This window comes from Papaver somniferum, chromosome 8 (genome assembly GCF_003573695.1).
Source record: "Papaver somniferum cultivar HN1 chromosome 8, ASM357369v1, whole genome shotgun sequence".
In the NCBI taxonomy this organism is placed as follows: domain Eukaryota; kingdom Viridiplantae; phylum Streptophyta; class Magnoliopsida; order Ranunculales; family Papaveraceae; genus Papaver; species Papaver somniferum.
The window spans coordinates 3,522,552-3,540,052 of NC_039365.1; the positions used below are offsets into that span (position 1 = coordinate 3,522,552).

General features: G+C 36.3%; 1 long non-coding RNA gene across 7 annotated transcripts; it reads right to left on the bottom strand.

Annotated features, from left to right (window-relative positions):
• Positions 1–4,290: 4,290 nt before the first annotated feature.
• LOC113301281 lies at positions 4,291–7,913 on the bottom strand. Of its 7 annotated transcripts, none has more exons than XR_003336176.1 (5): positions 6,467–7,913; positions 6,214–6,337; positions 5,929–6,124; positions 4,842–5,081; positions 4,291–4,735 (listed from the first exon to the last, which is right to left on the bottom strand). It is a non-coding gene; the product is annotated as an uncharacterized LOC113301281 (long non-coding RNA). The 7 variants fall into 7 exon arrangements; XR_003336175.1 differs by having other exon boundaries at positions 5,929–6,085; positions 6,467–7,908; XR_003336173.1 differs by having other exon boundaries at positions 5,929–6,085; positions 6,214–7,458; positions 7,548–7,889.
• Positions 7,914–17,501: the final 9,588 nt, after the last annotated feature.

The following is a 17,501-nucleotide window of genomic DNA, read 5'->3' on the forward strand; positions in this document are numbered from 1 at the left end:
GCATACTGTGCTATATCAAATCATGGTTAATTGTCATAAACTCCCATTTCAATCATTGAAACATTCTTAAAAGACGGTAATAGTTGTCTCACACAAACTATTAGCTTCAAAGCAAATTTCAAGTGATCGAATGATCAATACGAAACATTCTGAGTCTACATCAAATGACTGTCTCACACAAATCATATAAGATGTTACAAGGCGATTTTCACATGATCATCTTTTGACTTTCGTCAAGAATATAAGATGAACTTGGTTAAAGAGAAAGCTTACCAACACATATTTCGAGAAATATGTAAGCGAGTTAAACTCAGCTCGAAATATCAAATGTGTATAATTGAAGTCTATATAGCTATACGACTTTTGTCTCAAATAGATGATAGAGTAGATAGACTTTTGAGTGATAGATGAGTTCAAGTCCCCACATATCTTTTGTTGATGAAGTTCCACAATCTCCCTTTAGTAGTTCTTCGTCTTCAATCGATGAACGTCGTGAAGTCTAATGCTCAACTCCTAATCTGAGACTTAGCTACAAGTAGACTAGAAATCAAGACTTATAGTTTTGGCAACTAAACTTGACAAACAAGCTTGAGATAGCAACACTTGTGAGTTCGACCGAGCATTGCTCTAACAGACTTTACTTGTAGGTGACCCATTTTATTTTATATGGAATGACCTCCAAGTATTTTCATAAGGCCTTATATTAGGTTTACAAAAATAACCTATCATCATGACTGGAGTGGGGAAGGTTTTGAAGGGTGATTAATGACAAAACATGCTTATGAAGTAGTAATCTCTGTAACCTCTTAACTTATTACTTTTGATAGTAGTTAAAATACCCTCCACTAACTTGTTCTAATGAAATTAATTAACTAAATTAACTTTTAAGATTAGATTATATTAATGATTTAATTAACTTTTAAAATCATAAATTTCAAGAGAAGCTCAAATTGAAGTACCTCAGATCGTCAAGGTAAAAAAATTACGACATAACGACCAACTAAGAATCGTAATGGTCATAATGTTGTTACCATGACGACTATTAGGATATTCTCATTCAGGAAGATGTTAATTTTAACCACGTAGGTCGTTACAGTAATAGTTTAATATCGTGACGATAGTCGTCGTGGTTGTAACGCTGTTATCATAACGATCCTATAAATATTACTTTCAACAACGAAAAGCCGTCATGATCGGTACTCATACTACAACCATGACGACCGAAGAAAAATGTAAAAAGTCGGCATGGTAGTTGAAGAAATGCCATTGCGACCAAATAACTAATAAGATTTTTTGTTTGAAAATAACGAACATGAACCTCGTTAGAGTTGATGAAGAGGAAGAACTTTTTGTTTGAAAACAACGAACAGGAACTTCATTAGAGTTGATGAAGAGGAAGAACGAAATGAAAAAAATTTAAATTTAAAACTAAAGTGGACTAATTTTTATTCGTAACATGAGAAGGGTAGTGAAGTATCTTTACAAACTTTAGACATCTCTTAACACCCTATCTTGTCTGGATTTAAATTTCGTAGTCCCCAATAAGTTCTTGTATACTCTAATCCGACGAGTTTCTTAACATATTTGGGTTTTCTATCTTTTTTCATGAATAGTTAGATTTTGATTTATTGATGTAGTTAGGGTATTTTTGACTTCTGCTGCATATTACGTCTCCATATCCACATTTAGGACATCTGAATTGTATGTAAACCTCTAAGTTGAATCTCTATAGCCTCGATAATAGGTTTCAACAAAAATGTTATGCATGCAACTTAAAAAATCAAGAACCGAACAATGAAGGACTATTTGAACTCCGGCCTTCGGGATTTCATCTTTATGTCATCTCCGCCATTGATTTAATTTTAGGAAATTGTGTATCAAGGGTTGAGATTCTAAACTTGGATGGTAATGAAATCATGGTCAACTAAGAAACCTATTAAATGAACATAACAATTATACACTCTTTAGAGCTCTGTGCACAAAATTAGACTCAAAGTAAAACATTTGGCTATTCTTAATGTTAAAGAATATTAAAAACATGCGTCGTTTGTTTCTAAACCCACATTGGTTGACTGATTTTGTCCACACGTTATTCACATACTAGGTACATTTTACTTCAAAAGCACTGAGTGAAACCAACATTACATAGAATCACAGACAGAAGATCTAGAGCTTCATATCCTTCCTAGTTTGGGTCCTTGGGAATTTATTTTTAGGGCATGTTACTAAATGACAAAAAGGGTCATCAGGAAGTAATTTCCCAAAACTCCTTGTCCAACTATTCTTTTACTACCCATTTTACCCCTAATTAATTAGTATTAATTAATTACTTTAGGTGTTAATTAACCTTGTTAATGGTGAGATCAAATAATGTAAATCGAACTCCAAAACATCAAACAAGTAAAAGAAAATGATATTTCCTCCCGAAACGCAAACCAGAATCGGTTTACGTTCATGCACTCGTAAATCGATTCTGGGTAGGGAGTTTTGAAATTCATGAAGGATATACAGAATCGGTTGACATATACATAACTAGAACCCGATTCTACCAATCGGGGTTTCCCTAGTCACATATAAAGTGATTTTTGAACATTTACATAATCCAATTCTAATAAAAAAAACACACAGAAAAGTGGGTATCTCTTCAATTCTGGTATTACATAATCCATAATTGGTTTATATATGTGGGCAATAACTTTTATCAATTATGGTTAAATTTTCTTCGACCATTGAACACATTCAAGACAATCGGTTGACGTGTTCATGAATATCGACCGATTATCAGAGGAATCGGTCAATATGGACATGAACGTTGACCGACTATATTTCAACACAGAAACTCAAGATTGTTTGTAATTTTCAATCTTGAAGGGATAAATATTAATCACAAATATAATTAAGAATAAGGGTTGCAATTTGCATTACCACCCCTACAAATCTATAGACCCACATAACTAAGATTTGAAAATGTTTTAAATTTAGAATATAATGATCATAATTGAATTTTATTAGTGAGGATAATTTTGTACTTTACCTAGTTTAGACACCCCTTATCCCTTATTTTATATGGTTGAAGAAGTCTATAGCCCCAGATAAATGCCCAGGCTCCAAACTAAGAAGGCTTCATATGAAGGCTGCATGCTCACACTGATTGATGAAATTTAAATGCTGAGTGACCCCACACCTATTACGTCTACATATGCTAAATGTACCATGGTCATGGTAAAAAGTTAAGTTGTAAAACTAAAAGTGTGGTTATGAGTACCCAAGTAATTTTTGATTAAGGAGAGTTTTACTACTTCAGTTGTTGAACCTAATTTTTCTTGTTGTTTTTCCAATAATTACCCTGAAAGCTAAAACTGATTTAGCACTTCGGGTAATGAATTATCTAGATTATTCTTTCAATGATTACTGCCATGTGGTTATTGAAAATCCTTACGGATTGTAAGCAAGCACAAAAACGGAAAATGCACAAATCCTAAAAAGTGCAAACTTGGCAAATATATTTTGATGCCATTGCCCCTCTTGGTCGGGTACTTACTGGACTAACTTTGATAGATGGTATAGGAATTAGATGGGTTGCTCGAAAACTTGAGGAATCTCATGTGATCCGTAGGCGGATGCTCGCCCGGACTACACCATTTTTAGTGATTAGCAACGGTGGAGTCTGTTGCAAATCGGGGTCGCAACCCTTTATTGCGAAAGTCGATGTTGCAATTTTTCGCAACGCCTAGATAGCCGTTGCAAATTTCGGTCGCAACAACTACAAAATGTTGCGAAACTGGAATTACTGCAGTTGCGAAATGTTTGCAACACCAAAAAAAATGGTGGTTTTGACCGGTCAAAACCACTAGTTTGACTGGTCAAAACCAGGTTAAAATCATAGTTCCCTTTTATCAAAATCAAATTACCCCTGTTCATACAGTTCTTGAAGTTTCATCATAAAATCAAAGCAAAATGGAAGAAAGATTTTTTCCAAAAGAAACATCTTATTACAAGTTCGTAACAAGCACCACAACTTGCCCAGAAGAAGATAAAGACTAGCATATCTCAAAGAAACCAAAATGACACCGTCTGGACAGATTGAAAATATTCATACAAAGTGACCACATGTTAACATCCTCATTTGGAGACAACATCATACATGATTTCAGGAAATCACATATATTGGTATAATGTCCATGTTTGTTTAATCCGTTTCACAGATAGCAGGAAATCACAGGAAATTTTCAGCATATATGGCACACAATTTGAAAAGGTGAAAACAAAATACTTGACAGTATATGCTAGTGGACTCCAAAAGAAAGCATGCAATTTTATTGTACGAACAATATCCCAGATATTCAATAATATGAGTAGTCTTTGCTTGCTCAGAAAAGTAACATCTTTTGTAAAGATATCAGAAGGGATGCGATGTAGTTCCTCTTGATAAGGATATATTGGATGTGTCTTTCTATCATCCTGAAACAAGAAGCAGATAAAACAATCATCTAGTTGCCAATTGGGTGTTCGAAGATGCAACCTAAGAAGTTTGACATCGCTAATAGGCAAAATCATCAGCATCACATGATACACCATCATGTAAAGAGTGCTTGTCAAGAGTTTAAATGAAATTTGAAATAAAATTAAGGAAACCCAATTATGCAGCTAAGATAAGAATGCCCGCCGGGAGTTTCTGTAACTCTGATTTGTCACTAGAACTGTTAGGATGATCACTTGGCAGTTGATCTACACACTGTTTCATAAGACACAACCCATCTTAGTCACAAACTTTCAAGTAAAACTAGAAGAAAACAACCATTATTGAAAGGTCAAAGCTAAGATGATCATATGTTTTGTACCTTTTCACCATCCTGGACAGAGAGGCCTTTGATGAAATTAATCTGGCCCTCAAAAGGGAGCAACTATAAGAATAGTGTTTATTCTGCGTAATAGATTAGCACCACCCCTAATCATAATAATGGAAGAGCAAAAGTTTCAGACAGACCTAAAGCACGTAAAAACAAGAAAAGGTGAGTAACTTACGCACATTTATAATCAAAAGTTTGGATTCCCCATCAAGATCAAAGTGACCTGTATCGCTGCATAATAGTAGCAACTAAGTAAATTTCACAGGAAAATCCTATGGAGGAGCTTTAGGGAAAATCTCAGAAAGAAAACCCTAAATAAATGCCTCATCAACGAACCAATACTAAGCCATCCTTCAATATTACACAATATCATATTAATAGGCAAACACAGTTGGCAGTTCTTATAAGGTAAAGCATCAGTTTGACCTGTTAACATTCACATTTAGAACTTAAATGACTGCACAAAGAAACAGCAGGTATGCCTCAAAGAGCTGCTAAGGACTCCAATCATAGAGGTATACTCATTGCGTGAGATCAAATGACACTTAATAGTTCATAGAAATCAAGCTCAAGTTTTATATATAATGTGCATCATGTCTTTGCAATTGAGACACAAGTTTCATTAAGAAACCAAGCATTATAAGATAGATAGAGGCAAGGATTGATGAACACTTATCTCCTTGTGCAGTTTGTGGATCAACAGATGTTCAAAGATGCATATTCTTGTTATGCTATGAGAAACCAACTTATGAAGTATATGATTCGAAATTGACTTTGAAATGATATGTTCAGTCGTAGAGCATAGTAGACAACACGACTTGTATCTCAACAGTGAACATACGTATATTGGAACAAGCATAGTAGACAACACGACTTGTATCTCAACAGTGAACATAGTATATTGGAACGAAAAAGTTCAAGCAAAATCACTAACAAAATTAAATGATATTAAGTAAACGTGCTTGCTGGCATTAATCATGAAGAAATTTTATTGCAATGACAAGCACCGTCCTGTAATGGCAGTTGACATTCAGATAACGAAAACCAACTAAAAACAAATATCAATTAGATTGCTTACCAATATGCAAAGACAAAATGCATGCTTCAGTTAAGGCAAGATTACTACAACATCGCAGTACCCCATCCTGTCAAAGCTAACTCCCCATCATAAGAATTCATAAGACATACGAGTGAGCAGTGAGTTTTTTCCATGTTCATTATTGGACCTTGGTGCACTGTTTCATCACCACCACAACACAATCATCACCAAAACCCTGAATGGAGTTCAGTCGTAGTTAACTGAGCAAGATCTAGTAGCGTAGACTTTGAGAAGAACTAAAACGCAAGTTGAATGAGTCATCACCTCAAAACCCTTGACTCATAAGCTGCATTCATAGTCGATTCAAAAACCTGTCTTCAGGGCAAGTAGTCTTCATAGTTCCCTAGCTGAACTTTCTTACCAACTTGGTTTACTTGTACATCCATCTCTTGATTCACAACAAAACAGTTAATACTTCAGATTGGAACTGAAACTATTAACATAATGGGTTAAACTGGTTATACAACCTCAAGGAACAATGCAAATTAAACTTAAGAAACAAAAGAAAGAGCCTTACCAGAATCTATTTGATTCTTCTGTCTAGTACAATCAACCTAAAACCCATGACAATAATCATTCATCAATGTCAATAACTAGCATCTACTAACTATATTTACAACAAGTAGCAATCACTTGTTCAAGATTAGCCTCATCTTTGAAAAAGACCTTGGGTGTTCCACCTTTAGTAGGATCAAAACCGAATTGCATTCGGGACAACACAAGTAAGAATTGCAGGAGCGTCAATTCCTCGAATTGAAGGTACAATTCAGATTATACTTTAACTAACACTAACACTTCATGTACTGCATCAATTCAGATTATATGAAAGTTACAATTGGCTACACTATGAGATTATCTTACACCGATGATGCCATAACATTGGGTTGAACACATTTTTGGTCAAAATTTTAATAACTCCACTTCCTTGTAACTTATGAACCCCAGAGAGTTAAGTGGTATATCGACAATAAGACAGATGAGATTCAACAAATTAGACTTAAAACTGCATCAGCCTTATCATGCTTCCAAGATAGAAAATTACAAATCACAAATTTTCTTTCTATAGTACAAACCAAACAATCAAGTTTTAGTAACTTTTAGCTAGATTCTTACTATATCGGTATGCTATTAACATCTCCATAAGAAAAACTTATTTAAAATCCATATCTCAGCATCCTTAATTTATCTTAAATCATAATCAGATTTCTCAACATGTATGATGTATCCAATGAAACCCAAAAAAGATCTAAAGACAAGCGAAAGAAACTCATCTTGGATGGGAGAATCAAGAGGAAAATCATTGAAACGATTACAACTCCTCAGATTCTTCTTCTTCTTCAGTATCTTCATCGTCACTCATACATCATTCCACTTTTCTGTACACAAATTTCTAGGGTTCTAGTGTTAAAAAAATTCCGCAAAAATCGCATTTTTTAGGGTTTGAGAACAAAGACATAACTGATTCATGATGCTTTTCTCCGGATTTATAAGCTGAAGCAGGTAAATTAGCTGCAACATACAAGATTCAAAATAGAAATTAAAACATTGATAAAGGACGAGTTTTAGGTTTTGCAGATTGAGATTAGTATTGTATTAACCTCTCGAAATAATCTCTGGAAAAAAAAAAGAGAAGGATCACTAGAGATGAATTAGTATGGGTTTCGCCAGATCTAGATGGTGTGGTTTCCATCGTTTCCACACGGAGAACGAGAGAGAAATAAGAGAAGAAAATGATTTGAGAATGAGAGGCTAATAAAAGAGATAAGAGAACCGGGTCATCTTTGCAAAGAATCTGAATGGGATGAATAATGAGTCAGTTTGAAAGTGTGGACAGCCACACTCACTTTTCGCACGCGTACAGTTCAATCCAGTTGCAAATTGTAACAAGTTAAAACAGATGCAAGTTTTGTCACTATGTTAAGCTGTCGCAAAGTTTTTGCAATGAAATTCGCAACTGAAAATTTGCAACAGGGCCTAAGCTGTAGCGAAATCTAGTTACTAACCCTTGAATTTGGTGTAGTGCCGAGTCAAGTAGAAAGTGTAGCATTGGTTAGAGAGGTATGATATGGGCACTGGACTTGAAGCTTACAAATGTTCTTTCCGAGCGAGACTCTTGAGGATAAAATGCATATCTTGTTAACTGCCCTTTTACAAAAATCATCCAGGATTCTTTTTCATTACAACTGATTTATAATTTGCATACCAATATTCCCAATGAAGCTGCATTTTGGTTTAACAATTGGATGCATAATGATGTTCTTAAGAATAGGTGTGATGAAATTTCTTTTATCATCTGGTCTATTTGGAAATTTAGGAATAAAGTCGTTTTTGATAATATTATGCCAGAAGAATCAATTAACTCTACTCATAAAGCTAATGCAAAAGCTATACCGAAGCGAATAATACAAAAGCTTTGATTGGTTCATTTACTTTGATGCCCCTTTTTCGGACACTATTTCACTATGGGTTTTGCAATATATATTATAGGGATAAGATAGGAACAAGAAGAACTGCAGAGCAGGAAGTAATTTGGCATCTTGCATAATTGAAGCTGAAGCAGAAATCGAAGCTCTAAGATGGATGTAAAAGATGAATCTTACCAACTGCTGCGTCATTAATGACTGCCAAAACTTGGTGAATATGGTAAATGGAGACTCAACTCAAGAAAGTCAGTCATGGAGAGCTCATGTTAGCATCAACATATACAAATTTTCTTTTATCTCTTATAATGAGGTGTGCTTTAGATTTAAGAATAAGAAATTTCTAGACTTATTAGAAGATAGACTTGTTAAAAAAAAATTAGACTCAACAAATGCTTACAATTTATCCATGGTGGTTCTTGCCGTTCCACATGCCCAAAATTGCATATCAAAATTCTACATATAATATCCATGCATATATACATTGACGAAAACTGAATCTGAAACGGCAGAGGCCAGCAAAATACAATTTAAAAAAATAATAAAATAATCGAAACCTATTTATCTTGTATAAAAGTGGTTGCGAAAGCTTTTGCATTATAACCACCATCACCTTGAAGACAATTCCCTACACAATAACTAAAACAAACGGCTTTGGTTAGACTGCATGCTTCTTTACAATCGGGGTAACACAAACCTGCTTCAACCGGATCACAAGCCATTGCCATCACCAACACGAAAACAATTAAAAATGTAATAGTGTTGACACCCATATTACCGCCATGATACAGCCTTTTTTCACCAGCTGCAATGTCCTTTTTCTTTTGCTTCTCTTTGTAATGACATAGAAACATATTAGCAGTCTTCTTTTCCATTTTCTTATTCTTCAATCTCTCCTCCTAGTTTTTTTATTCATCAAAATCAAAATCATTTTGAACCAAAGAAACAAATTCACCAAAAATAGGAGGGTTCTCTACATAAATAGTAAACACTAATATATAGTGGTTTCTGATCAAATAAATAAATAATAATTAAAAATAAAATAAAATGTAGTGGTTAAAATCGATTGTAAAATTGGACCTCACTCAGGGACGTGCTTAGTAAGGGGTTAATCCGGGTTATAGCCCGTCCTTATTTTTGGTTAATAAAATTTTTATGTAGGAATTTTTTTTTTAAATTAATATTCAACCCACCTCTATTCATAATTAGTCCTTGTAGTTATAGCTTAAATAATTTCTAGTCCAAAATTTTGTTTAAAACATAAAACTTTGATTGTTACGTCCATTTTCTTTCCCATTTTTCAGCTATAAATTCCTTTCTCTGATCACTTTTCGTGATTCAAAATTTGCGGGTTTTGGTCTTAAACTTATCTATTTATGTAGTACTTTATAGGCAGATTTTTGTTAATCACTAATTATGTAATTCGTTCCAAAAAGAAATTGGGGTATACCTTCGGCCGCAATAACAACAATGGAAATTCTAGCCCTACCCTACGAAAATTTCTGCGTCCGTCCCTCACCTCAGGCAAGTATGCCAGTACTTGTTTGAAATTCTCCTCCACCCGTTGATCATGCATGTGGCGAGTAGCTAGCAACATGTGAAGTTAGTTAGACATCTTGGTTGATGCAGATATTTACTAATATTCGGCTACAAATTTTGTTGGAATATTTTCAACGCCTCTAACCAAAGGGGGGTCCTGGGGGGGCATCGCCCCCCAGGCTGTGGTCGACCTGACAGGTCAGGTCGTGGGGGTCCAGGGGAGACCGCCCCTGGTGGGGGTTTCAAGGGGGCAACGCCCCCGGAAGAATTTTTGAACTGAAGGTTTTATTTGGCCGATAAAAGCCTGTTCGAAAATTTCGAATCCAAAAGACACCATTGATGTCTGTTGATGAAGGAACATGACGGTTCGTGAATAGAAACACCTATTCCCAACAGGTGCAAAACCCTTTATAAATAGCTTCTCCCAGTTTCGTTTAAGATATAAGAAAAATCAATCTGTTTTCTCTGTTTCAAAAAGCATCATCAGAAATCAGAAATCTCTTTGTGTGTTCTTGATTGAATCAAGGGGTACAAACCTTGAATTCAGTTTTCGTTGCAGGGCTTTCATTGTATCCTGAAGGCAATATTTCGCATACCTGTTGTAATCGCCAATTGTTATTGGGAGGGTAGAAATATTTGTCTAAAAGAAATTTATACAAGCCTTGAAAGCTTTGGAGTGCAACAATTTCTTCTCTGTGTCATTCATCCTTTGTGAAACCCAATTTTTTCCAACAGTTTTTAGACAAATATTTTCTGGCAATGGAGGGTGAATCTTCGAATTCGAATGCTACTGCTCAATCTCTGCAAGTGATGAACCAAACCTTTACTCGATTGGAACGTTTTGATGGTGAAGGTTTTACCCGTTGGCAAGAGACTGTGAAGTTTTTCCTGATCACCATCAAGTTGTGGTACATACTTGAAGATGGATTGGAGGAAATTCCTGCTGCAACTGACAATGACACTGAGGAATTGAAGGCTAGACGAAAGCAGCGTCAGGAAGATGATTTCATGTGTCGTGGTCATATTTTGAATGCTCTGGACAAACATGTGTACAATGCACATCGGAGTATTGGGACTGCAAAGGGATTGTGGACTGCGCTTGACAACAAATACAAGATTTCTGAAGCAAGCAACAAGAAATTCCTGATTTGCAATTTCATGGATTTTAAGATGGTTGACAGTAAGTCAATCATTGCCCAGGTCAGTGAACTTTTACTCATAGTTAATCATCTTAAGGATGCTGGAATTGATCTTGTTTCTGCGTTTGTTGTTGGGGTTATTATTTCTCGTCTCCCCCCTTCTTGGAATGGTTATAAGAAGAAACTTAAGCATGCTGAGACTGACTATGATTTAGAGGCCTTACAACGTCATCTTCGCATAGAAGAGGACTCTCGTAAGCGAGAACTTAAGGATAATCCACATTCTGAAAACCATTCTAAGGTGAATAGCGTAGAAGAATCTAAAACACCGAATTCCTTGAAACCTAAGAATGATACTCAGTTTAAGAAGCATCCCAACAAGAAGAGTAAGAAGAAGGGCGCTGGCGGCCCTTGCTACTTCTGTGACAAACCCGGCCATTTTGCTCGTGACTGTCGTCTCAAAAAGAAACAACAGCAGAACCAGAAAAAGGAGGCAAATATGGTCGATGACAAACTTGTGATCGTGGTGCAAGCCGCCAATGCTGTTGCTGAAACTGGGGGTGGATGGTGGTACGACAATGGTGCAACCATCCATATCTGTAAGGATAGAAATCTTTACAAGACATACGAACCGGTTAGTGGAGAAGGAAACGATGTTGTCTCCGCAAACGGTCAACGCAGCAAAGTTATTGGGAAAGGCACTGTTGAACTCTCGTTTACTTCGGGAAAAACTGTGACTCTTACTAATGTTTTACATGTCCCTGACATCGTGAAGAACCTTGTTTCCGGCGACCTTGTTATGAAGGCTGGATTCAAGACGACCTATGAGTCTAATAAGTTTGTGTTGTCCAAAAATGGTGTGTTTGTTGGACAAGGATATGCTTGTAATGGGATGATTAAGCTTAATTTAATAAATAATGGTTCTGCTTATATTGTTGACTCTGTTAATTTATGGCATGGTAGATTAGGGCATGTGAATTATGGTTCTCTTAGAAACATGAATCGATTAGGCTTGATTTCTGATTGCAATTTTGATCATGCTTCTAAATGTGAAATATGTGTGCAAGCAAAGATAACTAGAATTTCCCATAAGTCTGTAGTACGAAATTCTTCTTTACTTGAATTAGTACATAGTGATGTGGGTGATTTGCATGGTTCTGCCACTCGTGGTGGAAATAAGTATTATGTCACTTTTATAGAAGATAGTACTAGATATGCTTATACATATTTAATGAAATCTAAGGATGAAGTCTTTGATAAATTTAGGATTTATAAAGCAGAAGTAGAGACACAATTAGAGCACAAAATTAAGATTTTACGTTCTGATCGTGGTGGTGAATACTTTCCTACTGAATTTAATTCCTTTTGTCAAGAGCATGGTTTAGTTCATCAACGTACTGCACCTTACACACCTCAACAAAATGGTATGGCTGAAAGGAAAAATAGAACTTTGATTGATATGGTTAATTGCATGCTTATAAGTTCTGGTTTGCCTAATTCTTTGTGGGGTGAAGCTATGTTGTCTGCATGTTATATTTTGAATAGAATTCCTTTGAAAAAGAAGAGTGTTTCTCCTTATGAGTTGTGGTTTAAGAGGAAACCAAACTTGAGAAGACTTAAAGTCTGGGGTTGTTTAGCATATGTTCGAAAGCCTGATCCCAAAAGACCAAAGTTGGGAAACAGGGCTTATAAATGTGCTTTTGTGGGATACTCACTTAATAGTATCACCTACAGATTTATAAACCTTGACACTTTTGAGATTATAGAATCTGTAGATGTGGAATTCTTTGAGAACTTAAATAGGAACAGTTCTCAAATGCAACCCATGGAGAATCCATTGTTACCTGATCTAGAACCTATGGAGATTGATAACAATGATGAAAATCCCTCTCCTACTCATGACAATGATATTTCAGTGCCTACTGAAGATATCGAACCTAGAAGGAGTAAGAGAGGAAGGATTGAGAAAAAGCCTGATCCAAACTTTATTTATTACCTTGTAGAGGCAAATAAGAATAGAATTCTTAGTGTTAACCAGTATGTTATGCATACTGATGATGAATCTAAAACACCGAATTCCTTGAAACCTAAGAATGATACTCAGTTTAAGAAGCATCCCAACAAGAAGAGTAAGAAGAAGGGCGCTGTCGGCCCTTGCTACTTCTGTGACAAACCCGGCCATTTTGCTCGTGACTGTCGTCTCAAAAAGAAACAACAGCAGAACCAGAAAAAGGAGGCAAATATGGTCGATGACAAACTTGTGATCGTGGTGCAAGCCGCCAATGCTGTTGCTGAAACTGGGGGTGGATGGTGGTACGACAATGGTGCAACCATCCATATCTGTAAGGATAGAAATCTTTACAAGACATACGAACCGGTTAGTGGAGAAGGAAACGATGTTGTCTCCGCAAACGGTCAACGCAGCAAAGTTATTGGGAAAGGCACTGTTGAACTCTCGTTTACTTCGGGAAAGACTGTGACTCTTACTAATGTTTTACATGTCCCTGACATCGTGAAGAACCTTGTTTCCGGCGACCTTGTTATGAAGGCTGGATTCAAGACGACCTATGAGTCTAATAAGTTTGTGTTGTCCAAAAATGGTGTGTTTGTTGGACAAGGATATGCTTGTAATGGGATGATTAAGCTTAATTTAATAAATAATGGTTCTGCTTATATTGTTGACTCTGTTAATTTATGGCATGGTAGATTAGGGCATGTGAATTATGGTTCTCTTGGAAACATGAATCGATTAGGCTTGATTTCTGATTGCAATTTTGATCATGCTTCTAAATGTGAAATATGTGTGCAAGCAAAGATAACTAGAATTTCCCATAAGTCTGTAGTACGAAATTCTTCCTTACTTGAATTAGTACATAGTGATGTGGGTGATTTGCATGGTTCTGCCACTCGTGGTGGAAATAAGTATTATGTCACTTTTATAGAAGATAGTACTAGATATGCTTATACATATTTAATGAAATCTAAGGATGAAGTCTTTGATAAATTTAGGATTTATAAAGCAGAAGTAGAGACACAATTAGAGCACAAAATTAAGATTTTACGTTCTGATCGTGGTGGTGAATACTTTCCTACTGAATTTAATTCCTTTTGTCAAGAGCATGGTTTAGTTCATCAACGTACTGCACCTTACACACCTCAACAAAATGGTATGGCTGAAAGAAAAAATAGAACTTTGATTGATATGGTTAATTGCATGCTTATAAGTTCTGGTTTGCCTAATTCTTTGTGGGGTGAAGCTATGTTGTCTGCATGTTATATTTTGAATAGAATTCCTTTGAAAAAGAAGAGTGTTTCTCCTTATGAGTTGTGGTTTAAGAGGAAACCAAACTTGAGAAGACTTAAAGTCTGGGGTTGTTTAGCATATGTTCGAAAGCCTGATCCCAAAAGACCAAAGTTGGGAAACAGGGCTTATAAATGTGCTTTTGTGGGATACTCTCTTAATAGTATCACCTACAGATTTATAAACCTTGACACTTTTGAGATTATAGAATCTGTAGATGTGGAATTCTTTGAGAACTTAAATAGGAACAGTTCTCAAATGCAACCCATGGAGAATCCATTGTTACCTGATCTAGAACCTATGGAGATTGATAACAATGATGAAAATCCCTCTCCTACTCATGACAATTATATTTCAGTGCCTACTGAAGATATCGAACCTAGAAGGAGTAAGAGAGGAAGGATTGAGAAAAAGCCTGATCCAAACTTTATTTATTACCTTGTAGAGGCAAATAAGAATAGAATTCTTAGTGTTAACCAGTATGTTATGCATACTGATGATGACCCTAAAACTTATGCTGAAGCCATGAGTTCTAGAGATGCAAATTTCTGGAAAGAAGCCATCAATGATGAAAAGCATTCGCTTTTGACTAACGGGACTTGGGTATTAGTAAATTTACCTCCTGGTGCTAAAGCAATAGGAAGTAAATGGATATTCAAGAGAAAGTTGAGAGCTGATGGTGAAGTTGATAAGTTTAAGGCAAGGCTAGTTGCCAAGGGTTATAAACAAAGACATGGTATTGATTACTTTGATACATATGCTCCTGTTGCCCGCATCTCATCCATTCGTTGCTTGATTGCACTTGCTTCTATTCATAAGTTGGTTGTGCATCAAATGGATGTCAAAACTGCTTTTCTAAATGGGGATTTAGAAGAAGAGATATATATGGAACAACCTGAAGGTTTCATATTACCAGGCCAAGAGAAGAAAGTTTGCAAGTTAGTGAAATCTCTCTATGGTTTGAAGCAAGCCCCTATGCAATGGCATGAGAAGTTTGATAAAGTAGTTTTGTCATATGGTTTTGTGGTGAATGATGCGGACAAATGTGTCTATAGTAAGCATGATAGTTCTGGTTGTGTGATTCTCTGTTTGTATGTTGATGATATGTTAATCTTTGGGTCTGACATATCTGTTGTGGAAGAAACAAAGAAGTTTCTTAATTCTAACTTTGATATGAAGGATTTAGGAGAGGCTGATGTAATCTTGGGAATTAAGATCCTAAGAAAGGGAGATGAGTTGGTTTTAACTCAATCTCATTATATTGAGAAATTTCTCAAGAAATATGGTCACTTTGATGACAATCCAGCACCTACTCCTTTAGACCATACTATCAAGTTAATGAAGAACACCGGCCGTACTCATGCTCAACTTGAGTATTCTAGTGTTATTGGGAGTCTTATGTACGCTATGCATTGCACAAGACCGGACATAGCCCAAGCCGTGGGAATATTATGTCGTTTCTCAAGTAATCCAGGATATGAACACTGGAAAGCAGTTTCAAGAGTTATGGCTTACTTGAAAGGAACAATAAATTTTGGTTTGCATTACCAAGGCTATCCCGCTGCACTAGAGGGGTACAGCGATGCTAACTGGAACAATGTAGAATCAAATTCCAAGTCAACTTCTGGATGGATTTTTACATTAGGGGGTGCTGCTGTGTCTTGGAGTTCCAAGAAGCAGACTTGTATTTCTGATTCAACAATGTTGTCAGAATTGATAGCTTTAACTGATGCATGTAAGGAGGCAGATTGGCTTAGAAACCTACTTATGGAAATTCCTTTTTGGAAGAAGCCAACACCGGCGGTCTTGATTAATTGTGATAATCAAGCTACAATCTATAATGTCTCTAATAAGACTTATAATGGAAAGTCTAGACATGCAAGTCTTAGACACTACATGGTTAGGCAACTACTCAAGAGGGGAGTAGTTACGGTTAACTTTATTGAATCAAAGAGGAATTTGGCAGACCCATTTACGAAAAGTCTACCAAGTTCAGTGGTTTCAATAAAAAGGAAAGAAATGGGACTAAGGTCTGTGAAGGAAGTTTGATCTCCCATAGCAGAAACCCAACCTATGTTTTGAAAAGGATAAACAAGGTTCAATGTGGTACCAACAAGTTATGGATGTGGATTATGGAGCACTAATATAAAAACTTCCCATTTCTTATTAGTGCTGGTTTCTGCAAGAAAATAGGATGGATGTAAATCCTTAATGAGTCTATGATTAGTAAAAGGTGTATTGCAGAAACACCTTCGAGACTTACCTATATGAGTATGGAAATAAGGCCGTTTCCTAAGAGAAGAAGACCGTTCTCTAAAGAAGACTCATGAACAAGGATATAAGCACATGGCCATTAACGTGCTTGGCTACAGAACACATGATTTTATGAAATCAATATGTGTGGAGACTCCGGTTTTATCATAAGGGGTACTTGGTTCAAGACTGGTTTCACCATAGAACCTCGATAAGGCTTTGAGTTTCTTACACTAAGTGAAGGTTCAAATCCAAAAGATACCTATCATTTATGTGTTGATTTCAACGATGATGCTTAGTCTCAATTGTGCTTGAACTACGTTGGCTTGATCCCACTCGGGTACGTAGGCAGTCACTTCGGTGATGCAGTCACTCTGATTTAAAAGTTTTAACTTTGTTTTATGGTTTTTGAAAATAGGGGGAGAATGTTGGAATATTTTCAACGCCTCTAACCAAAGGGGGGTCCTGGGGGGGCATCGCCCCCCAGGCTGTGGTCGACCTGACAGGTCAGGTCGTGGGGGTCCAGGGGAGACCGCCCCTGGTGGGGGTTTCAAGGGGGCAACGCCCCCGGAAGAATTTTTGAACTGAAGGTTTTATTTGGCCGATAAAAGCCTGTTCGAAAATTTCGAATCCAAAAGACACCATTGATGTCTGTTGATGAAGGAACATGACGGTTCGTGAATAGAAACACCTATTCCCAACAGGTGCAAAACCCTTTATAAATAGCTTCTCCCAGTTTCGTTTAAGATATAAGAAAAATCAATCTGTTTTCTCTGTTTCAAAAAGCATCATCAGAAATCAGAAATCTCTTTGTGTGTTCTTGATTGAATCAAGGGGTACAAACCTTGAATTCAGTTTTCGTTGCAGGGCTTTCATTGTATCCTGAAGGCAATATTTCGC